Here is a 22,211-nt window from a genome sequence, read left to right as displayed (position 1 = left end):
CATGGTGGGGTGTGTTTCAAGGCCACCGGTGCATGTTTTAACTGTGGAGGGATCGGACATTTTGCCAAGGATTGTACTAGTCCACGCTGATCTGGACCTCCTGCCACATCTGAGGGATTAGCCCAAGCCTCTACTCCAAGAGGGTCACAGCCATCTGGTAGAGGTAGAGGCAGAGGTAGGGGTAGCACCCTAGGAAATCAAAGTACTATTAACTAGCCAGAATCCAGTAGTGCACCAGCCAGAGTGTACACAATGCGTCAAAGGGAGGAGGCAGAAACATCAGATGTAGTAGCTGGTATTTTCTCTATCCTTGACCAAGACGTATATGTGCTATTTGATCCTGACTCCACACATTCGTATGTCAGTGCTAGTGTAATTTGTTCTACTACTATTCCATGTGTGAGAATAGACTATGATGTGCTAGTAACTAATCCATTAGGCCAGGAGGTCAGGGTAAATAAAATATATAGGGATTGTCCTTTAGTGATCCAATGACACACTTTTCTGTCTGACCTAATTGAAATGCCCTTCAAAGATTTTGACATCATCTTGGGCATGGATTGGTTGTCCAGGCATCACGCTATGATTGACTGCAGACTGAAGATAGTAACTTTTGGTCTTCCTCAGTATGGTGATGTAGTAATACATGGGGAGAGGCAGTTATTGCTATCAAACATCATTTCAGCTGCACTGGCCAGAAAGATGATCAGAAAAGGGTGTGAAGCATACTTGGCACATGTGATGGTCACCCGAGTGGGGAGTCCAGCGTTAAGGGACATCCCTACTGTATGTGATTATCCGGATGTGTTTCCTGATGAGTTGGCAAGATTGCCTCCAGAGAGAGAGGTGCAGTTTGAGATTAATGTCATGCCTGGTGTGGACCCAATCTCCATAACACCATATAGAATGGCACCTGCAGAATTCAAAGAGTTGAAGGTGCAGTTACAAGAATTGCTCAACAAGGGCTTTATCCACCCTAGTGTGTCACCTTGGGGAGCACCAGTATTGTTTTTTAAGAGGAAAAATGGCACTCTCCACTTATGTATTGACTACCGGCAGTTGAATAAGGTGATAATAAAGAATAGATATCCATTGCCCCGCATTGATGATTTGTTTGATCAGTTGAGGGGTGCAGCTGTGTTCTCTAAGATTGACCTAAGATCGGGTTATTATCAGCTGAAGGTGCAAGAACAGAGTATCCCTAAAACTGCTTTTAGAACCCACTACGGCCATTATGAGTTCCTGGTCATTCCATTCAGGTTAACAAATGCTCCAGCTACTTTTATGGATCTGATGAACATTATCTTCAGACCATATCTCGATCAGTTTGTAGTGGTGTTTATTGATGACATCTTGGTTTATTCGAGGAGTGCAGAGGAGCATGATAGATATCTGCGCATTGTATTGCAGACTTTGAGGGAGAAACAGCTATATGCAAAACTATCAAAATGTGAATTTTGGCTGAAAGAAATATCCTTTTTGGGGCATATAGTATCGGCAGAAGGCATCAAGGTAGATCCAAGTAAGATTGAAGCTATCCTTAATTGGAGACCACCCAGAAATATCACGGAGATTCGCAGTTTTCTGGGTTTAGCTGGATACTTCCGCCGTTTTGTGAAAGGGTTTTCCATGTTGGCATTTCCATTGACTAAGCTACTTCGGAAAGATGTAAAATTTCAGTGGACGTATAAATGCCAACAGAGTTTTGATGCATTGAAGAAATGTTTGACTAAAGCTCCAATCCTTACTTTACCTACCCCGGGTAAAGAATACACAGTTTACAGTGATGCTTCTCATAATGGGTTAGGCTGTGTACTGATGCAAGATCGAAATGTCATTGCATATGCATCACGCCAGCTGAAACCGCATGAGAGGAATTATCCAACACATGACTTAGAGCTAGCAGCTATTGTTTTTGCTTTTAAGATATGGAGACACTACTTATATGGGGAGAAGTTTTACATCTACACAGATCATAAGAGTTTGAAGTATTTCGGTACTCAGAAGGAGTTAAATTTGAGACAGAGGAGATGGTTAGAGTTGATAAAAGACTATGATTGTCTGATAGACTATCAGCCAAGGAAAGCTAATGTTGTGGCTGACGCCTTAAGTCGCAAGACTATGGCAAGTCTACGAGTTTCTCCTTTGTTTATGGTACATGAGTTGAGAACATTGCATGCCAGCTTAGAGATTAATGATGAGGGACAGACAGCAATTGCATGGCATGTACAGCCAGTGTTGATTGATCAGATCAGAATGGCTGCTCAGAATGATCAAAAATATCAGAAGCTATTAGAAGAAGTCAGACAGGATAAGAAAGCAGAATTCTCAGTGAGAGATGATGGTCTACTGCTACACCAGGGCAGAATGTGCGCTCCCAATGATATAGATTTGAGATAGATCATTATAAAGGAAGCACATGAGTCTCCTTTTGCTATGCACCCTAGTGGTACTAAAATGTGTAGAGGACTGAAAGAGCATTACTGGTGGATGGGTATGAAAATAGATGTAGCAGAATTTGTTCCAAATGCCTAACTTGTCAGCTAGTGAAAGCAGAGCATCAAGTTCCAGCTGGTTTATTACATCCACTACCAGTGCCGGAATGGAAATGGGAGAGAATAACGATGAATTTTGTGATGGGACTTCCGAGGACACAGAAGAGCCATGATACAGTATGGGTCATTGTGGACAGACTGACCAAGTCTTCTCATTTTCTACCAGTCCGGATGGACTATAGTTTAGAGAGATTGGCCACATTATACATAGATGAGATAGTGAGACTGTATGGAGTGCTAGTATCCATTGTATCTGACAGAGATCCTAGGTTCACTTCTAGATTCTGGAGTAGTCTTTAGAGAGCCCTAGGAACTAGATTGAACTTCAGTATGACATTCCACCCACAGACAGATGGCCAGTCTGAGAGGGTAATTCAGATCTTGGAGGACATGCTACGGGCTTGTGTGATTGAGTTTGAGGGCAGTTGGGACACACACTTGCTTCTGATTGAGTTTGCTTATAACAATAGCTACCAATCAAGCATTGGGATGCCTCCATATGAAGCTCTGTATGGCAGAAAGTGCAGAACTCCCTTGTATTGGGATGAAGTGGGCAAACGAAAGATGATTGGCCCAGAAATTGTTTAGCAAATAGAGGAGAAAATTAGATTGATCAGAGATCGACTTAAGGCTGCATCAGATCGTCAGAAGTCCTACATTGATCTGAAGAGGTGAGACATTGAGTATACAGTGGGTGAGAAAGTATTCCTCAAAGTTTCCCCTTGGAAGAAAATCATGAGATTTGGCAGAAAAGGGAAACTAAGTCCTCATTTCATCGGGCCATATGAGGTTCTGGAAAGAGTGGGTCCTTTGGCATACTATTTGGAATTACCTCCAGAGTTAGAGAAGATACATAATGTCTTCCATGTATCGATGTTGAAGAGGTACAGATCTGACCCATCTCATGTGTTACCAGTGGAAGAAATTGAAGTAAATCCAGACCTCACATATGAGGAAGAATCCATAGAGATTCTGACTTATGAGGTGAAACAGCTACGGAACAAGCAGATACCGTTGGTTAAAGTGCTGTAGAACCATTATTCGGGCCAAGAAGCTACTTGGGAACATGAGGAGGACATGAGGAGACAGCAACCACAGTTGTTCAGAGACTAATTCCATGTAAAATTTCGAGACGAAATTTATTTTAAGGGAGGGAGAGTTATAACACCCCTATTTGTATAGCCTGGTATATTTCACTGTTTCGATGACCGGTGTCAGTCCCGATAATTAAGGGGATTAGAACCACATCTAAAACACCTAGATAAGCCTTGAATGAAAATAAATAGTGACTACCTGATAGGTAAGCATAAATAAGAAAAATAGAACATAAAATGTTAAATGAGCCGGAAGTCACAGCGATGGGTGACCTTCTCGGGAAGTGACTGCGAGGTCAGTCGTAACCCGAATTTTGAATCGAAAATGTGACACCGCGGTCCTTAGGACTATTACGAACCTAGTGGAAAAGAGAAAATCACGAAAAAGAATTGTTAAGTAGGTTAAATAATTAGGTCAGGATCCGGAAGAAATATTGAATAACTAGCAAACCTGATCAGATCGGCAAGGGATAAATTGGTCAATTCACTCTTAAAGGTGACTTCTGACCTAACTGTTCAATAAAATCAGAGAAATAAAAATTTCGGAGTCGAGAATTAAATTAAAAAAACAAGGAAAAATAAAAGAAAAAGAAAAAGAAAAAGAAAAAGAAAAAGAAAAGTTTTTATTACATTAGGCTTACCTCACATTTATGATAGCATAAGTCAAAATTTAATTTCCCACCATATTTGACTAAGTCAATTTAAGTATAAGACAAATAAAATACACAAAATTAAAAAAAAAAAAAAATCTCATCTTCCTTCCTCCATGAATTCGGCAGCTACCTCTCCTTAGCCCCACCATTGATTCACCTCCATTAAAGCTTGAACTCAAAGCTTGCAAACCCCCAGTAAACCCTACTTTGCCCTCAAATTAATTCATAAAAGCTTGTTAACCTCACTTAAGAAAGAGATTGAAGAAGAAAAAGAAGGGAGAAATTGAAGAAATTGGAGAATTGAAATTCAAGTGGAGGTAAGTAATTTAAATTGAAAATTTTAGTTTAATTACTTGTGTATTTAGTTCAATTCACTTAGATTTTAACTTAAAATTCAAAGAAAACTATTATGGGGGACTTTTAATGGAATTTCGGCCAGCCTATGTGAGGTTAGGAATTGAATGAATTTGGTGAAATTGAATGGTTAATTAGGTTGGAATTATGTATGTACACCATGAATATACACTTTGATTTTATTAGATTTTAAACTTATGTAATTAGGGTTCTTGAGCATGTGAAAATTTGGAAAAAGTTGGGGAATTGGTCAATTGATGCAATTGACCTTAACTGAGTTGAGAAATAGTCAATTGGGACCATTTGTGGTGTGTGTGAATTGGTGGAATGAGATTTCAATTCAGATTGGTTAGGGTTCATATTCTCGCAGCTTGACCTAGGTCCTTTTTAAAGATCAAAACTGAAAATTTACTAATCTAATTCCTGTGATGCCAATTGGGAATGAAAATAGACACATAATGGCACATTTTTAATTTAGATACTATGCCCAGAAAATGACAATAACATAGTGAACAATTAGGTTAAACCCGGGTGTAGTGCACTACTACTGTACCAAAATGACCAAATGAACAGTATTTGTTTATTTGGCCATAACTTGGGCTATACAGGTCCAAATGACCTGATTTTTGTGGAATTGGAAGGGTATGACATAGAAATATAACTTTCATGAAGCACACCAACCCAAATTCTGCCCATAACCCAGTCATTTTGCTACCTAAAGTTAGTGGTCCAAAACTGCCAGAACCAAAGTAGGTGCCCAGAAATCTGGGTTAGACCAATCCGGCTAGCCATATTCAAATGGCCATATCTTGGGCTACAAAACTCCAAATGGAGTGATTCAAAAAGGGAATTAAAGCTAAGACAATAGGGAACAACTTTTATGAAGAACATTTAGCCAAATTCCCACAACAACTTGACCAATGGAACAATGCAAAATAGGACACCAAAACTGAAAATTTGGAAATGCACTTAGGAGACCTAGAAATTGAAGGGGCAACTAAAACCAATAAATTAGGTAATCAAAATGTAGTATGTGAGTGTAGTTGAAATTCCCATACCTATTAAGCATGATAAAGTCAATAATTTGACTTAAATAGTGCCATGAATAGTAACCCCGAAATACAAATTTTAAAGAACGTTAGTTTAAACATATTAGGACTAGAATTGAGTATACATGAATTTAATTATTGGATTTATTGTGAGATAAGATACTGAAACACTGTAAATGGTATGTTTTAACTGAAAAAGACCCGGAAGGGACAAAGGACTGAGTTAAGGCCTAGAGGCGATTCACATCAGGTCTGTGCACAATAATTCTTGTTTAAGTAATTTATTATTGAAAATTTGATTTTTGTGTTAATTATGAATTGTGTTGCTATTTTATGATTGTAAATACGATTTTGGACATTGATCAGATTTCTCACCAATTATTTGAATAAATCGTTTTGAATTGATTTTGTGTTCACACTTAGCATGACAGTACCACATTATTCCTCCTCCATTTATGGGGTTGAGATCGTTTATTTTCCTCCCTCTTTGGCTTACCAGTTGAGGTCGAGATCAGATGAGTACTCATTAGCTAGCTAGCCACCTCCCTCATTGATTTCTATTAGTGAGGTTGTAGATTACTTTGTTGTGGTGTACAACACGGTATTGATCGAAAATTTTATATCATGGCTTAAGTTTTGTATGAATTAGCAACACTGTATTTATTAAATTGTTTGACCAAAACTATGCTATAATGAGCTTTGAAAAATTGTGAAATGTGATTGCGAGATTTTTGAATTGTGAATTGTTCATAAATGTTTTATATTATGCATTTTACATATTATTGTGCACCACTGAGTATTTTTATACTCAGCGATAGCTCCTTTTGCTGTCGCAGATAGAGGCAAGGAAAAAGCAACAGAGTGAGCTGCTGATTGTGGGGACTACCCAGAGACTTTTGTACGGGTATTTGATTATACCCTTATAATTTCTTGATGTAAATAATTTTGTAGTCATATGTACTTTTGTAACTGAGCAGTTGTACAGTTAATATGTAATACTATTGTCTTTTGGATTTTTATGTCTGTAAATCTAACTGCAAATGTAAATTTCTTATTTTGAATGCATTGTGCATAGCTTAATTTGAACTATTTGAGATAAAATTTTATTTTGAATTGTGGAGAAGGATGAGAATTGTGTTGATTTGAGTTTTGGTGGTTGAATTGGTGAAGTGTATTATTATTGGGAGTGTTTTTCTACAGGTAAAATTTTTTGTTTTTCTCAATTACTGCCGGCACTCTGCCGAAATTTTTTCAGAATTTGCGAAAAAATAAAATGGACAATAATTTTAACTAGCTTTTAATCTTCAATTAAATGTTTTTAGTTCCTACTAAAAATGCTCACCGCTTCCAAAAAGTAAGAAAATTATTTCAAAATTCCTTGTAGTGTACTTAATGAGTTATCGGTAGGTGAAGTTCGGTAGTTCATTAGGTATTCTACGGGATCATGTTATGCCTTACAGAGGGGTAAAGTGTGACATTCTTGATGCAGTTTATTATGAGCTCACTACCTCCTAAACATGGGCCATATCAAATCAATTACAACACTATTAAGAATAAGTGGAATGTTAATGAATTGGCCAGTAAGCTAGTTCAGGAGGAAACGAGACTAAAGAATCATGGGACTCATTCTGTCAACATTATGGGTCAAGGAGCTGTAAAGGACTTAAACCAAAGGCCAACAAGTTTAAGAAGAAAAAGAAAGGATCTTTAAATGCTTCTCAAACTGAAAAAGGGGAACAAATGGTAGATAAGTGTTGCTTCTGTAAGAAAGTAGGACACCATCAGAAAGATTGCCTAAAACGTAAAGCTTGGTTCGAAAAGAAAGGTAATCCTTATGCTTATGTATGTTTTGAATCAAACTTAATTAAAGTTCCTAATAATACTTTGTGGCTTGATTCTAGTGCTACTAGTCATGTATCCAACTTGATACAGGGATTTCTTACGATCCAAATCACAAACCCAATTAAAGACTTCCTATTTATGAGGAACCGAATGAAGGCCCCAATTGAAGGCATAGGGACTTACTGTTTGATCTTGGACAATGGTTATCACTTAGATCTTTTACAAACTCTTTATGTACCTTCAGTTTCTAGGAATGTTATTTCTATTTCAAAACTTGATGAATCTGGGTTTAATGTTAAGTTTGGACATGGATGTTTCAGTTTATTTAATAATAATTCTATTATTGGTTTTGAAATTCTTATTGATGGTTTATATAGACTGAAACTTGATGATAATTTTGCTGAATCCTTGCTTGTCACTTTTAACAATATTGGAATTAAGCGTAGTAGACTGAATGAAGATTTTGCTTTTTTGTGGCATAAGCGTTTGGGTCACATATCCAAAGAAAGATTAGAGAGATTGGTAAAGAATGAGATTCTACCGAATCTAGATTTTACTGATCTTGATGTGTGTGTGGATTGCATTAAGAGAAAGCAAACCAAACACAATAAGAAAAGAGCCACAAGAAGCAGTCAGTTTCTTGAAATTATACACACTGATATATGTGGGCCTTTTGATGTTCCATCTTTAGTGGAGAAAAGTACTTTATTACCTTATTGATGATTTTTCACGTTGTGGATATATTTATTTGCTTAATGAAAAATCTCAATCAATAAATGCACTTGAAGTGTACATAAATGAGGTTGAAAGGCAATTAGATAGAAAAGTGAAAATAGTAAGGTTAGACAGAGGTGGTGAATACTATGGAAAACACACTGAAATGGGATAATGTCCTGGTCCATTTGCAAAGTTCTTAGAAAGTTGTGGCATATGTGCACAGCATACTATGCCAGGTACTCCTCAATAAAATGGGATGGCGGAAAGGCGAAATCAGACTTTAATGGATATGGTTAGGAGTATGATGAGTAACTCTTCTTTACCTATATCTTTGTGGATGTATGCACTTAAACCGTTGTATACTTGTTAAATAGGGTTCTTAGCAAGGCAATCTCAAAGACACCTTATGAATTATAGACTGGAAGGAAACCTAGTTTAAGGCACCTGTATGTTTGGGGTTGCCAAGCGAAAGCAAGAATTTATAATCCATATGAAAAGAAATTAAATTCTCGAACGATAAGTGGATACTTTATTGGTTATCCAGAGAAATCTAAAGGATATAGGTGTTATGTTCCAAACATAGTCCAAGAATTGTGGAAACTGGTAATACAAGATTCCTTGAGAATGGTGAAGTTAGTGGGAGTGTTGAGAGACAGGATGTGGATATACAAGAAAATAAAGTTGATTTTCATGTGCCTATTAAAGTTCCAATATCCACTCCTGCTCCACATGTTGTTCCAACAGTTGTTGAAGGACCTAACAATGCTACACAATATAATGATGAAACACATCTTGAAGAAGCTAACCCACAAAGAGCTAATGAAGGTGAACCACAAGAAATGCCATTAAGAAGATCTCAAAGAGAAAGGAGATCAGCAATTGCTAATGATTATGTGGTTTACTTGCAAGAGTCAGATTTTGACATAGGAATTAATAAAGATCCAATTTCCTTCTCACAAGCTATAGAAAGTAATGAGTCTGATAAGTGGTTAGATGCCATGAAAGATGAGTTAAAATCTATGGAACAAAACAAAGTATGGAATCTTGTCGAATTGCCTAAAGGATCTAAACAAGTTGGGTGTAAATGGGTCTTTAAGACCAAGCATAACTCGAATGGCAAAATCAAATGATATAAAGTAAGACTTGTTGCCAAGGGTTATACTCAGAAGGATGGTGTTGACTATAAAGAAACATTTTCACCAGTCTCAAAGAAAGACTCATTAAGAATTATTATGGCATTGGTGGCTCATTATGACTTAGAGTTGCACTAAATGGATGTGAAAACAACCTTTCTAAATAGAGAACTTGAAGAGAAAGTTTATATGGACCAACCTGAAGGTTTCTCAGTTGAAGGAAAAGGTTATATGCTGTGTAAACTTAAGAAATCAATATATGGACTTAAGCAAGCTTCCCGCCAATGGTATATTAAGTTCAATGATACCATAAAGTCTTTTAATTTTAAGGAAAATGTCGTTGATCGATGTATATATCAAAAGATCAGTGGAAGTAAATTTATTTTCTTAATTCTGTATGTTGATGATATCTTGCTTGTTGCAAACGATTTGGGCATATTACGTGAGACTAAAGATTTTCTCTCAATGAATTTTGAAATGAAAGATATGGGAGAGGCATCCTTTGTGATTGGAATAGAAATATTCCGTAATAGATCACAAGGACTGTTGGGTTGTCTCAGAAAGCCTATATTGATAAAATTTTAAAGAGATTTAATATGCATAAATGTTTAATATGAATTATTCCCATACAAAAAGGGGACAAATTTAGTCTCAATCAATGTCCAAAGAATGAGGTAGAACATAAAGAAATGGAATCAATTCCTTATGCTTCAGTTGTGGGCAATTTGATGTATGCTTAAACCTGCACAAAACCCGACATTAGCTTTGCCGTTGGAATGCTTGGTAGATATCAAAGCAATCCTGGAATCCATCACTGGAAAGCTGCAAAGAAAGTTTTACGATACCTGCAAGGAACTAAGGATCACATGCTCACTTATAGGAGATCTAATCATTTAGAAGTGGTTGGATACTCAGATTCAGATTTTGCTGTATGTGTTGACAGTAGAAAATATACTTTTGGCTACCTGTTCCTATTAGCTGAAGGGGCAGTGTCATGGAAAAGTGCCAAACAATCTATTATTGCTTCATCCACTATGGAAGCAGAATTTATGGCATGTTTTGAAGCCACAATTCATGCATTATGGATGTGGAACTTTATCTCGGGACTTGGGGTAGTTGACATCATTAGCAAGCCGCTGAGAATTTATTGTGATAATTCCGCAGCAGTATTTTTCTCCAAGAACGACAAATATTCGAAGGGTGCCAAACATATGGAATTAAAGTATTTTGCCATTAAGAAGGAAGTTTAGAAACGAAGAGTGTCTATTGAGCACATTAATACTGATCTCATGATTGCAGATCCATTGACTAAAGGCTTACAACCTAAGACATTTAAAGAACATGTGCTTAGAATGGGTCTTGGTTGTATTAATTAATGATGTATTGGCTTTGACACTCTGCGCTCATTGATGTGTTTCTGATATACATTAAAGTATTTTTCTGTTTTTCATGATTGTGTACACATAATATTTTGAGTAAATGATAATAGGAAAAGTCTTTTGAGATATTATTGTGGACCATAATGTGATAAACATATATCCATCATGTACCTACTATGGTAAGTTACTAGTATTGTAGTATATGGAAGGAAGTATGTGATTAAATAATGTACAACTGCCATAACCCATACTTAGTAATTTATTATAGAAAGGTAATTATGAAGTACATTATGGAAAGGATTTGTTTATTTTATGCGCGCCTAATGTTGTGTTATTAAAGTTTATATCTCTTAATTATTGTGCCAAGTGGGAGAATGTAAGATTTTATCCGGTAATTAATATTACCATATAAGTCAAAATCAATTCCTTTAATGTGGCCCAATATTAATTGATATTTACTTTAATTAATACAAATCCTAATTATATAAGGATTACTTTATTTGAAGTAAATCCTAATTCTAATTGTATAAGGATATTTGATGGACGTACCAGATTAAATCTCGGATATATATATATATATATATATGAGAGCTGGTCCTCTCTCTACCCATAAAGTCACGCACATTCTCTTTCATAAAGTCAGAGATAATATGGCCATATCAAGAAAGTCATCCATCGCTAAAGTCTTGTGTGTGAATCAAGAAGAGTCAATAGGTAGAAATCAGTTTATTAAATAAAAGGATCTCTCTCAATTATTAGCATAGATCAATTAAACTCCATATCAGATACGCTTTCTAGATCTGTGAGAATTTATTTATTCAAGATCCATTATTAGAGTGATGGTTGAATCTTACGTTTATGATTCATATTATATTTATGAATGTTATGATCTATTAAGATTTATTTTTTACATGTTCCACGTCACAAAGGGAAGAACAAATTAGTGGAGGCCTTTGTCGTTGATAGCCGTGCATGGAAGAAATCGGAGAATCAGTGAAAGCCCTACTTTCAAATTGTCATCTCAAGGCCTCAAAAACTAGGGGTCAAGCTACAAGCAAAGCGATCTCTAGAAGGGGACGAAAGACAGTGCTCCTCGACATTTCATTTGACCCTGAGTGTCGACCACCATAAGCAAGGTTGGCACTATGACCCTAAAGTTACCTCCATCGAAGACCTCAATATAGCCACTCGAAGCACCAAACCACCTTAAGCACGATGAAGCTTAGAATAAGCAGGTCAGAACGTAACCTCTCTTCAAGAATTACAGGAATTGCACAACAAAACCAACACAAAATGCTATTTACTGCCCAACCCTAGACGTAGAGAGGGAAGACCCTTGGTCGATATAGAGTACAAAATGAGGGTGACCTCTTTTTTTTTTTTAAATATTCTTTATATTTATAAGTATTTATTTATGTTCACTTTTTATAAATTTAATTATTAAATTATTTTTTAATAAAAATTAAAATTAATTGAAATAAAACTAATTATATTGTGCATTTAAAAGTTTGTTTATTTTTGAAATTTGATTAGAATTTTTTAATAATAAATTTTATTAATAGTTCATTTTTAATAATGTTTTATTGTTTATTTTTTTATATATTGACTTTAGAATTTTTTTCTCTAAGTCTACAGAAGACATATGCTCCAGGGTCAAGAACCAGTCGTCCTCTGCTTAGATGGGACAAGAAAAGGAAGGGTGCCACAATATAACCTTAGACAACAAAAAAAGGCTTAATAGATAAAAAATTTAAAATTATTAAATTTTTCACGAGTCAAAAAATTTGTTTTTATATGTTTTATGATCAAATTTAATTAATTGTCACAATTATAATTAAAATGGCTATATTAAATTTGAGAAAATAATAGTAAATTATAATATTATCACTAAAATTTTATTTGATTAATAAAATATTTTATTGATTTAAAATTTTTATTTAAATATTTTTATTTAAAATATAAAATATATTTTACATTAATTTTTAATTGAAATTTTATATTAAAAGGTTATTTTTATTGATTAAAATATATTTTAATATAATAAATAATTTAAAAACTACAAAATAATAAAGTAATAACAAAATAATCATGTTGTAAAATTTTTTTTTCAATTATGCAAATTGATAACATTGTTATAAAATAATAATTTTTTACATAATAATAAAAGTCATTGATTTAAAGTATAATTTTTTTTAGTTGTCAATTATGTAATTTTTTTTTCCAATCATTAATTTATTGTTTGGTATATTAACTTTTTTATAATTTTAAAAAAATTAATTACTATTTTTATTTATAAAATTACAGACTTTTTATAATTGATTGTATAAATTATACTCGATTTGTAATTTTAATAGTTGTTTTATTATAACGTGACTTCCTTGTATAATTGAAAATTAGAAAAAAAATTACAATATGATTATTTTATAATTATTTTATTATTTTATATTTTAAAATTATTTATTCTATTAAAATATATTTTAATCAATAAAATTAATTTTTGTATGAAATTTTAATTAAAAATAAATATAAAATATATTTTATATTATAAATATATTTCATCTAATAAATAAAAATATATAAATATAAAATTTAAATCAGTGTATTATTTTATTAATCAAATAAAATTTTAAGATTGTATTATAATTTATTTTTATTTTTTTAAATTTAATATAATTTAATTATAATTATAATAATTAATTAAGTTTCAATTATAAAATAGGTAAAAAAATTTTTGACAATAATTATATAAAGTCCAAAATTTTTAAATTTTTTTATCCAATAGGGTAAAAGACTGGAGAGAGAGAGAGAGAGAGAGAGAGAGAGAGAGAGAGAGAGAGAGAGAGAGAGAGAGAGAGAGAGAGAGAGAGAGCTGCGCAACAACTGAGTTCTCCTAATATTAAATAAAAGTTTTCTTCGTTGGCAACTGCCTAGAAATGAGCTTGTTCAGATACCTAGGCAACTGCCTAGAAATGAGCTTGAACAGCTCATTCCAAAGGATTGGTTAACCAATTACGAAAGGCTTCATTCAACCTCTCAGCCAATCCAGATCACTGACTCTTCTTTCAGGAGAAACCCTGATGGAACGGTGCAGACCACGTTTCAACCTCCTCGGCATTCTACAGGCTCTTTGCCTGTATTCCAGACCATGATGGTCCAGCCATTAGAAAAGGAGCAAGACTACTATCCCATTGGAGCAGTAACACCAGACAATCATTACATCTATCCTCAGAAAATAGATGGTCACTGCCCCTGGGACCTCCCAGGTTCTGGAGCATGCGATGAAGATTGTGATTGTCAAGACAATTACTGGGAAAATGAATATGACCATCCTCTGTCTGATAAAAATTGGAGGAAGCTCACCAAACAAACAAGAAGAGCCTCTTGCAAGCCACAACAAGTTCTCAGCAGAGACTATCCAGATAGTAGCCCATGGATTGGTATCCATGAGGAAACCAAACAGAAGAAGCCTCTTCCTATCTATGAGCTTGCCCTTGAGATCATCAGAAAGGAAGGAAAGAAACTACCCCCTCTTAAACCAGTTTCTTCTCCTCCTCCTGCACTTCCCCTAGTACAACCTTGTATGATGTTTTCACCTGCCTCCTATGAAGCAGATTTTCCTCCATTAGCACAACAGACCGACCAGCAGACCAAGATCTCCACCAGACCTTTCATTCACTCAACTAAGGTTGATAGTGAAGGTCAGACAACCCCGATCACTCAAGCTGAAGAAGTTTTAAACTGGCAAACCAAGAATGCTGCTGTCCAGAATAAGACGCTACAGCGTATTGATTCCAAGATTGACCAGGTCCTCACCAGGACTCAGCATGTTGATCAAAAGATTGACTCCTTCACTGCTTTTGCCCAAAACATGTATAAGGATCTCCAAAGCAGAATTACCCAGCTTGATAGAGATCTGAAGGCTTTGATCCAGCAACGAAGATTTGGTGTAGAATTCAATCAAAAGGAACAGGAAATAAGAAGGCTGAAGAAACAATTAGCCCAAGTTGAAGCAGACTTGCACAAGCCCACAGAAGCTCAGGTCTCTTTCAAATTTATTCAGCCCTTTCTCTGCCCAAACAACTTCTAACCCTTTCCTTCCTACACCTGAACCTGCTTACTCTCCTTTTGGACCTTTTAACTATTCATATGAACCACCTCCAACATATCATCCATCTCCTTTGTTCAAACCTACTCCAACACCTGCCAGGTATGAGCAAAAGAGTCCATCTTCCTCAGAAGAATCCCATCCTTCAAAAAGGAAGATTGATAAAGGGAAGGACAAAATGTATCATGATCCTCCTCCACAGCATATGGTGTCTATACCCTCTGAGCCAGAACCAGAAGAAGATTCTTCTGAAGACTCGTCTGATGATAGTGAGGACGGACGAATGGATATCACAACACTGCTCATGGCTGATCCTCAGCCAACAGCCTCCCAAACAGGTCCTTCACCAACTACAGATTCTACCAGTGGCACTACAGGCCCTACAGGGCCTCCTCAAGACCCCCATGTTGAAATTCCTGATGATGAACCAATTCTAGACTTTGGGCTACCAGGCGCTCCACAACAGGCCAGGCCCAGTTCAGGCCCATGGTTCACCTTGGATGATGTTCCCCCATCAAGATGGAGAGACCGTCTTGCAGAATTTAAAGCTTGGCTTGATGTCCAAATGCTCCGGGAAGGTGCTGACTCCCATGCTATACTCAGAGAATTCATCTCTCGAACTGTTGGCACATTACAAGGTGGTTTTCCTCCATTGGAGAATATCGAAAGCTCAATTTTGCCACGACTCCTTACAAGCAATCAACGCTCTCTTTCTTTGAATTTACGGAGATGCATCCTTATCTGACAGCGATTAAGACAAGAGTTCTTTGATATGCGCTGCTGTTCTTTGAAAAGATCAGACATTGAGAAACACTACCAGCGCATGACTCAACGTTATTATCTGCTTAATGGTTACAATGATGTCAACCTCCGGCATACCTATATTGCCTCCCTACCAGAAGCATTGCAACCAGAACTCCATAGAAGTATTGCTGCTACCAGAAGAGCAATGAATGCTATCACCATAGGGGAAATCCATCAAATGACTCTGGCTTGTCTGGATAAAATGTGCGAACAACAGAAGCTGTTCAAAGATATCATTGACAACAGCAAAGCTTTGAAGAATGTATGCCAGAAGTCTCACCTTGCCATTAAATGCAAGGAAAAGAATTGTGAATGCAAGACAAAGAAGAAAGCACATTACAAGAAGCATCCCTCTGGGTTCAAACCCCCTTTCAAGCAGAAGAAAGGAAAAAGGTCAGTCAGATACTTTCGAAAGAAAAGAACGGGTACAAAGAAGTCTGAAAGGTGTTATATACGTGGCAATCGAGGTCATTATGCCAGAAGCGCCCAAAAAACCCTAATAAGGCGATTAAGCATTTACAACACATCTGTGAGCTTCTCACATCTCCTGGAACATGATGATGTTGAATCCTGTTCTCTGAGCAGGATGAGCACGATGAAGATCTGATCTTTGCCCTTGGAGTAGACACTGGATCAGAAGAAGATTACTCATTCACTTCAGAAGAATCCAGTTCAGATACTGAAGCCCATTACCCGTCTTACCTGGCCCAACATATCCAATCCTCCCAATCCACCTATGGCCCAGACACTATTCCAATTCCTTTAGTCCCGATCCATATTCTTCCCAGTAAGTATGAACGGCCCATTAGTGTCATTGGCTTCCTGGATACCGGGGCTCACAAAAGCATGATGAACCCAGCCATCTTACCCTCAGAATACTGGGTCCCCCATGAAGAATACTTTAAGGCTGCAGATGGAAATGTTTTCAAAACTAGCCTTATCACTAAGCACCCAATTGGAATTCAGTTCTTCCCCACTTGTATCCTTTGGACTAGGGTCATCGGGTCGGATCTTCCTGACAAGGATCTATTGATAGGCTTTGACTTGTACCAACAGGCGAAGCATTTGAAGATCCTCCCCACAGGATTGAAATATAAGAGGAGCTTTCAGCCATTTACTTCTGTCCCAAGGTTATATTCTCTGGCTGATGCCTCAGCTGAGTTCCAAGAACACAAGGAGCTGCTCTTGCGGTCCTGTGCTGATTCCCATGCACATTTTCATCATCGCCACCCCCTGTGGCAGAATTCGGATTTCTTTGTCAGTCTTCCGTTCAAGCTTAATGAAGATATCAATCCGACAAAGGCATCACACCCGGGGATGAACCCTACAGACTTGGCTCTAGCCCAAGAAGAGTGCAAACAGCTCCTCCAGCAAGGTCTCATAGAACCCACTTCTTCTCAGTGGGCCTGCCAGGCCTTTTATGTTGAAAAAAGATCTGAGCGATTAAGAGGAAAGAAGCGGCTTGTCATTGACTACAAGCCCCTCAACCACTTCCTTCAAGATGACAAATTCCCGTTACCAAAGCCTGAGGCCTTGTTCACTCAACTGCATGAAGCCCATATCTTCTCAAAGTTTGATCTCAAAGCTGGTTTTTGGCAATTGGGTATTAACCCCTCTGATAGGCCCAAGACTGCCTTCTGCATTCCTACGGCCCAATACCAATGGACAGTCCTTCCATTCGGCCTTAAGACGGCCCCATCAGTTTTCCAAAAGGCCATGACAAGGATATTTGAGCCCATACTACACAGTGCTCTTATCTACATAGACGATATCCTTCTCTTCTCCAAAGATGTTACGGCCCATAGGACACTCCTCTCCACATTCCAACAACTGGTGGATTCCTATGGAATTATGCTATCAGAAAAGAAGAGCTCACTGGCCCAAACTGACATCGACTTCCTTGGAATGAAATTCAAGGATGGAAAATACCAACCGGGACCTCACATTGCAGAAGAATTACTGAAGTTTCCTGATAAGGACTTGACAGTAAAACAAATACAACAGTTCCTTGGTATTATCAATTACATCAGGAAGTTTATCCCGCATGTGGCCGCCCACACTTGCCAGCTGTCAAAGATGCTTAAAAAGGATCCCCCACCATGGAGGGAAGAACAGACATGTGCAGTCAAAAAATTAAAAGAAGTGGCCTTAAACCCGCCACCACTAAAGATTCCCAGCATTGGATGCCGCATCCTTCAGACTGATGCTAGTGACACCCACTGGGGTGCAGTCCTCATCGAAGAAATTCAAGGAGAAAAGCATATCTGCGGACATGCTAGTGGAGAGTTCCCAGAGCCTCAAAAACATTATCATTCAGTCTATAAAGAGATATTGGCTGTCAAAAATGGGATAAAGAGATTCGAATTTCATCTGATTGGCCATCACTTCACTGTGGTCATGGACAGCTCATCCTTCCCAAAGGTTCTAGACTTCAAAAACAAGTCTCTTCTGAACCACAATTCACGAGGCTTAAGGTAGTTCGCCAAGTATAAATTCACGATCCAAAGATATCAAAGGAAGCACAACTTGGTTCTGACCTCCTATCCAGCCAAAAATCCTTCACCTAATCCAAGCTTCCTCTTCACTCCCTTGATCCTCATGGCATCATCCTCATCCTCTCCACATACTCCAGCCCCAATGCAGTTTCTGGTTCCTACTCAGACAGTTTTCCCCTGGATGTTCACCAAACCGACCTATCTCAAAAATGGCTAAGTTCGCAAGGATCATCTGTTTCACTACACGAGTGCAAGAAACACCTAAGGGATTACTCCTCCTCATTGTTTTTATCCCTGATAACCCTTTCCTCACCTGTTTCAGTATCCAACCTGGCAGAGAACTCATCCTAGAAGAACTATGGCTCCTCTGGTGCATGGTTACACTCTATTCCACAGGACTGGAATTCCCCCTCATGGCCCTGTATCAGTATGTTATGAACAATACTAACAGGACTCTCCTGTCCAGATTTCTAGAATGGTTCAAGCCCATTTCAGCATGGCGCTACAGCCTGAAGCGCATCATAGACACCCATGGAATAGAAGACAGGCCCATCGCTACTCAGCCCAACATCAGGACCTTGTTCATTTTTCATAGGCCTTTCTCTAGAAGGCCCGATGGACTCCTCTGGACCCAGAATACTGAATATGAATGGAGGACCTACGAGGGATCAATTATTGACAAAGATGCCATGGGACCCTTGAGAAGACAACTAGCTGAGTACCTTTGTGAAATCAATAGTTACTTTTGTCTAGTGCCTCCCCATGTGAGTTGTACATCACTCGGTCCCATCCGTTCCCTCACTGATGAGCCTATTGACTGGACCCATCCCATGTGGCAAGATTCTCAGGATCCAATGGACACAGAGTCACGAGATGCCATTCACAGTGCAGACCCACCATCTCCTGTTCACCAACAGTGGCCAAAAGACTTTTTTGGAATCGACTCTGATGACTCTGACTTTGACACCCTCAATCTGTCCACCACTCCATGATAAAAGCAAAAGTTTGTCAATAATGTAATAATGTGTATTTGTCTTTATTTATGTTGCTTTAAGAGTGTCGGTAGCCAGTTTCTAACCGGTTGCCTGTAATGTCAAGAGCCTCCTCGCCTATATAAGGAGTTGCTCTCTTCAGTTGTAATCAAGACTTAGTTCCCTTTTAATAATATCCTCTGAAGTTCTCTTCCATGGCTTTCTAAACTCTTCTCCTTCTCTCCGAAAACCTTTGAATGTGTATCATACTCTTATAATCAGAGATACGTATGCTCTACACTTGCCTCGTTAAGAGGATCCTGTGTATCAGAAATATCTTTGTTTTGACATTAAGGTGCGATGGTCCCGTTATCACATGTATAATGAACAAAAGGGCACAGCCAGAGAGTACCTATGGAGAGGGAAGAGGCATAGCATGAGTTCATTATATGTGTGGTAAGGGCTCCCGGCTTATCTTGGTATCTGCAAAATTTAATCATTTAAAATTTTTATAATTTAAATAATTCTATAAAATATTTAAATTATATTTTATATAAAAATAAAATATATAAAAATTTATAAATATTATTATAAAAAATATATATTTTATATTTAATTAAATATTTTTATGAACAGTTAAATAATAAATATTTAATATATAAAATTTAAATTTAATCTAAAATTATCATAAAAATTATTTTTTAAATTGAATTATATATTATTTAAATTTTTTCTTTTAACGTTCAATTGAATTAAACTCATAAAAATATATTAAATCAAATACTTATAAAAATTCAATCCGCTTCCATCATAGTAAAAAGGTTCCACTAATTTTGTCACGACCTAACCTATGGGCCGGACCGGCACTAGGACCTGGGCCAGCCTAAAGCCCTCGAGGCCCGTAGTAAGCCTAACTGTTCATTAACCCAACTCTAAGGCCCATTTGGGCCCAATTTCAAGAAAACAAATGGACAGAGTCCGACCATAAAATGGACTTACCAACGGGGAGTTTTCGACTCACCCGACCTGTAAACACAATATATAGTTAATTGGGGAGCTCAGCTCACCCTCCACATACTCATCAACATAATAATAAATGGGAGCTCAGCTCTCTCATCCAATCCATCAAACATGCATAGCATATTAAGTTTACAGGTCTCAAAATAATAATTTAGTTTACAGACCCAAATCAAATAACATTTCTAACACATGCGGAAATTCTAAGATTTAACAAGTTCATACAAATAGTAATAATTGACCTGCGAGGGAGAAAAGCAGGTTAACCAAAATAAAATCCTCCTGTAGCCTGAAAAAATATTGAACAGGAGTGAGCGTTCGACTCAGAGAGTAAAATATCAATTTTAACCATAATCTCTATAACTATCTAGAACTAATGCACCCTATAGAGTGAAATGCAACATCAACAACATTTTCACATCATAACATCAAAAAGGTAATTTGGAGCACTCACACACCCTGTAGTATCAATCATAACATATGGGAGCTGATCCCCTATACAGCTCTCTTAAATCCAACAGTGCCGGTAATTACTCAAGCTCGGACTTCCACTTAATAACCAAATCGAGGGTCCCAGCGAATTACTCAAGCCGTGACTACCCCTCGAAGGATCGGGTCCCAGCGAATTACTCAAGCCGTGACTACCCCGTCCTATCCATAGTCCACACCACATCACACGCACGCCAACGCATACGCTGCTGCTCCAAATTACCACAACAACATCCATGGTACATCAACAGTTATGAATGCAACATAAATCGTGCCTAGAGTTTAACTACATAAATATATGCATATAAGTGATGCATGGGCATGCTTGAACATATAATAATATCGAAATTATAATTAAAATTAATATTCTACTCACAGACTTGACGATGGTCACTGAGGCGGAGGAAGAAAGGTATCCGCTCACGACAATTTTATTACAATCATTTAATAAATTTGACTCAATACAAACAAAGAAAAAGACCAATACGTCCTAAGTCGTGCCGAAAATCCGGCAGAGTCTCTCCTATACCTAGGACCTACCCAACCTGCAAAATGGCTCAAAACACACTTCTATACTCACAATCCATATGTCCACAGTTCAATCAAATCACACAGCCCCTCCTGGGCCCATCAAATCAGTCATCCATCACAATACGCAAAATTTCAATTTAGTCCTTATTATTGATCATTTTTGCAAAAACTGCCCAAACAAGCTCTAAAAATTATAAAACTTTGCCCCGCGGTCCTTAGCAATATTACTAAGAATCGTAATTTTCTAAGCTACTACGAATATTTTATGAATTTTTAATCCTATTTAAGCACTAGAAAATTACGAAAAAGCAAGGTTCGGGTTTACCTTTGCCGATTCCGACTTCGGGAACGCGCTCGGGACGTCTGACAATGGGGGGCTAGCCAAAACCTCGGTCCAATTCGGAGACTTTTCGTGCAGTGCATGCGGCGAAATTTGCAGACCCGGTCAACTGTCGAATTTCCGCGAATCGAGGATACCTACACGAAGCCCATAACACGGGGGTTAGTACATAAATTTTTCAGAATTTTCTAAGCTCATTAAATGCTCGGAAAAACAACTGCGAAGTTAGTGGGACCCAGAAAAGCGGTGTCGGAAAAATTCGAAATTTATGGCGTTGCGAAGCTCGGCGAATGGAGCGTCTTTGGTGGCCTCGGTTTTCGTGGGATTCACGGTTTTGAGAAATCTAGCCCAAAAGTCGAAATGGGCTAAAATCTTCCCGAGCAAAAATCGGACAATCCGCTTGATGAATTTGGCGTTCTTGGTGTCTATGGAAAGCTCTCCGAGTAGATGATTTTGGACACAAGACCAGGTTCAATTGGTGGCCGAATCGGCGGTTGGCGAGGAAGTCGAGCGCCAGTGAGAGGAGTTTCGCGCGTTTTCCCGTTTAGGCGTGGCCCATTTGGGAGGGTGGCGGCCGTCGGTGAGGTGGGCAAGTGGTGGCCGTGGTGGGGTGGGAGGAGAGAGAAAGAGAGAAAAGGGAGAGGGACGACGCGCGCGGGGAAGAAAAAGGGAAGAAGGAAAAG

This window comes from Hevea brasiliensis, chromosome 9 (genome assembly GCF_030052815.1).
Source record: "Hevea brasiliensis isolate MT/VB/25A 57/8 chromosome 9, ASM3005281v1, whole genome shotgun sequence".
In the NCBI taxonomy this organism is placed as follows: domain Eukaryota; kingdom Viridiplantae; phylum Streptophyta; class Magnoliopsida; order Malpighiales; family Euphorbiaceae; genus Hevea; species Hevea brasiliensis.
Note: the sequence above shows the minus strand (reverse complement) of the source record.